Source organism: Orbicella faveolata, unplaced genomic scaffold, assembly GCF_042242905.1.
Source record: "Orbicella faveolata isolate gen_17 unplaced genomic scaffold, um_ofav_v1 contig_1, whole genome shotgun sequence".
Taxonomy (NCBI): domain Eukaryota; kingdom Metazoa; phylum Cnidaria; class Anthozoa; order Scleractinia; family Merulinidae; genus Orbicella; species Orbicella faveolata.
In genome coordinates, this window is record NW_028301536.1 from 4,739,676 (window position 1) to 4,743,992 (window position 4,317).

Below are 4,317 nucleotides of genomic sequence, written 5' to 3' on the forward strand. Positions count from 1 at the left end.
CTGAGTTAACTTCTAGTCAAATTAAAACGACGAAAGCTCACGTGCAGTCGAAATCCTCACGAAGGCATGAAACAAATGCTGCGTTCCTATTGGCTACCCGATAGGAAAAGGCGGACCTTTTGCCGTCCTTAACCACTGCCCGGAGGCGTTTCACAAAACAACATGTTTGTTGGCTGCTGTGGCTGATGACGAAACTCGCAAAATCGTTCAAAATTATCTCGGCCTGGGGATTTCCTTAAGGAAAAGATTTAGTACAAGTTCAACGCGAGAACTGGTCTGCTATCGTTTAAGTGGTATATATCAGAGAGTTTAGGTATGGTTATTGCAGTTGGCATGAAAGTCTGTGTCCGTAAGACCAGTGTAAATATAAATTGCTCTTGGTGGTCGAGCACGGTGCTCGAGCACGATTCTGGCCGGATGTTACTAAAACTGGTAGCGGGGAACGGGGAACGGGGAACGGGGAACGGGGAACGGGGAACGGGGAACGGGGAACGGGAGTCTGGAAACGAGTGTACAGCCGCGGTAACCCGCCTGAGTATTCAACATGGCGGACAAAGGAAAGGAGGAGGGAACAAATTGGGGAAATGCGAAGAGGTGTTACGGTTGTAAACGTGAGTATCTACCCCAGATCATGTGCCCAGCACGTTCCTGTTAGAGCAGAATCCGATTGGATACTCGCGCATGTAATGGCGCCTGGGTTGAAAATCGAATCGGTATTATCACATGCTACCCCAATCGGTAAGGCCACAGTCGTTCTTAAATAGAATTTCAAGCCTTCACAGTCTTGTCATATCTTCCCACTCTGTGTGCGAGCTGTCATATCAATATTTAAAAACAGCAACACGCAATATGATATCGAGGACAAGTAACATAACACATGACCATCTTTGAACGTGAATCCTCCGCTGTCTTCGCATTCGGTAGCATGGCGGCCTTTCCGACATCGGCAAGTCAGCTGGCAAATCAGGTGAGCAATAACCTGTGGCCTGGCCGCTTTGCAAAAGACAAAATGTATGAGGAAACGAACAAGGAATATTCCACAATAATGCTAATGTTGGTGAAAGATGACCGCGGAAAGAAAAACTACTGCGTGACACTCGGTATGATTTTAGATGACACGTTGTCACGTATCAGGCGAACGACAGTCTTTAGTCTCTGTCTGTGTTTTTTACCCAGTCTGCAGTCTGCATTTTGTACCCAGTTTGCATTTTGTACTGACCGATTGTACTGACCGATTGGGGTAGCATCTCCTTTGTCCGCCATGTTGACTTCTTAGGCGGGTTACCGGTGTAAACTCGTTCCCAGACTCCCGTTCCCAGTTCTCCGTTCCCCGTTCCCCGTTCCCCGTTCCCCGTTCCCCGTTCCCCGTTCCCCGTTCCTCGTTTTAGCAACATCCGATTGTGGCCGGGCACTAATGTGAACACACCTTTCTTTCAACGTCCTCACGCCCCGTACCCGGGCACAGTGCCCGGGTACAGGGTCTCCACCTTGGACTCGGGTTTAAATTTTGGAGTACTCAGCCTGAACGCAGCACTATTTTGTCGGCCGGTGACCAGGCGCCATGGTTCGAGGACCAAGTGTGAACTGAGTGCCTTATAGTTATGATTCTGGGCCGTACAAATTAACACAAAACACAAAACTTCTCCATGCACACGAACATGGCTTTGAATCGCCTTGGGATGTTCACCGTGGAAACAGCTATCAAAGAAGATTTCATTGGCTGTATTTTGGTTACATTTGTTGATTAGTTCCAGTGGCGACAAATGCTCAGCCTGTTCTAAACAAGGTCGAAGTTGTTTGGAATAGATGGAAAAGTACTCTGAAGCCAAGATCCAGTAGTAAGAGTATAAAGAAGAGCCTGAACCACGGAACGGAAATGTTCGAGCTCTGAGTATGATTTGCTTACGATTAACGAGAACGCGAATGTGGACAGTGTTAGCAAATATTCGTGCTCCCAGCTTAGAATAGTGTATGTAAAAATAATTCCAGCATAGGACGAAAGCTCAAGTAATCTGCGCGCGCTCAAAGCAAAATGTTAGTGTTTTTCGATTTTCATGACGTCAACTTCAGCACAAAAAGCAAAACTGACAGTGAATTTTCTCGCGTTTCCTTCCGTGAATATTTTTTAAATTTGGCTTAGTTGTAACCACATACAATTTCTATAAAATACCCTATTTTTGTTAAAATTTGTCAGAGCTAATCTAATATATTTAGAAGAATGATACATTGCAGAATATTGGAAAAACCGTCTGAACAACCTTGACTTTTTACCAATTCAAAATGCCACGCAATTTCATTTCCATGATGTGGCAAAGTATGAAAAAATTTCACCGAAGGAAAGTATAAATATTTAGGAGTTTAGGCCAAAATGAGGGATATATCTGCCTGTCATTAAATGAGATGTTGCCATGGTAATGGCCTTAATCCAAAAATTGACAACCAAAAGATAACCTTGTTTTAAGGGGTAAATTTCTACAGGGAAAAGTTAAAGAGAAATTAGCTAAGTTTCCTTTTCTAACACTTGCTTTATAACACTATACTCTAGGGAACCACCTTAAGCGCAACGCGCGCGCTAGGGTTGACACTGACGCAGACAACTACGCTACCAGTGCGCGACTAAAACGGAAACAAAATATTCCTGCTGTGACCAAATCAAGTTCAATAAAGTTGTACTTAAACCAGGAACACCAGAATAGCAGCATATCGCTAACCATGCACTAACTGTTAGCGTCTTCAAGCTCAAAAACTAGCTGTTATCTGTCGAATATAATACTCAAATCCAATTGTAAACATGTACCCGCAGATGCCGTAGAGAGCGCGCAAAACAAGTGCGAGATACGCAAATGTTTTACTTACTGAGGAGGCGACAGAAAAAAATTGTAACAGGCACCGTAAAAGTTAAAAAAAAAAGATGAATAACTTTAAAAAACGCGTGGTTGCCCCTACATTTTATGTTATGAAATGGAAGTGGCAAACCTATTCAACACGTGATTAGTTTCTGGTTGTGCCAAAAGTATTTAGACTGTATTTTAGCTGAACCAGAGAAAGGCTGTTAGAGACGCTAACAGCGCTGTTGCAACGATTTTGTTATTATAAACATATCAAAAACGGTTTTTATGTTACCATTTACCATGCAGTTTTAAGATTTATAAATGTGCTTGCTTTTCTGTATATAAAGGCAACTTCTAAGGAAATCTGTGAAGATATATCCTTTCCTTCTTTTTTCAGAAAAATGCTGATGTCAGCATTTTTTGTTGAGATTCTCGAAAAAAATGAGTGGTTACCTCCAGTTTTTTGGGGGGATTCCAACAGCCCTTACAAAGATCTACTTTTTTCCGCGTGGTCCTAACCTGGCACCGTCCTTAAAGGTCTTCAACATGTCAACAAATCGAAGATTATAGAGTGCACTTTATACCACTAACCATAAAGCAGGGAAATAAAATCCACAGGAAAATAGTGCACGTACTTCGTCATTATAAGATCTTTGCCTATAAAACCTCGGTTGTTCATATTAAAAGGGTATTGAATTTAGCAATTGACAGGAGTTGAAAGTCAGTTAATGAAATAGTTATGTTAATTTAAAAAGGCTATTTCAGTAAAGGCGCCGAATGCATTCTCATGACCGTTTGTCACTCATGGTTACTGCCGAGGTTATTTTAATAAAAGAGGCAGTCAGAACGTAGCTTCAATCAGCTACAATTTCACGTGATAAACTGTTGGGTCCTGCTACATGGAAACTTGTAGAGCTTTTGACTACCTGCGAGTACAGGGAGCACACAATCTTGCTGAGTAGAAGAGCGTAAGTAAAGTTTACTGTTGTCTCCTGTTGTCATTCCGTACGCGATCTTACAGGGAAAACCGCTACCTACAAGTCCTGCGTAAACTCCTACCTAGTCCTTTTCGCGCTCTGCAAATTTTTTGTTTTTACATATAACATTGACAAAGGAGGCAACTCTTTGCCCAATTATTTTGAACACAATCCGAACATTCCCTCGAGTCTCTAAATTTCTTTTTCTACGATAACTGCAGAAATTCTCACGCGCTCATTGGCTAATTTTCATTGTGAATAAGCGGAAAAACACCTGAATTTATAATTTATGCGATGCTTCAACGAGCGAGAGCAGGCAACTTGACAATTTGTTATCGCAAAAAACCAATTAACGTCAGTTTTTTATGCGTCTGTCCTGTTATTGACAATGAATTTCGTCACAACATTGTCAAAATAGTCTGCGGATCTGCTCGGCTATCGCCTCGTGGATCCACAGCTACTTTGACAACGTTATGACGAAATTCATGATCATTGACAGGACAGACGCA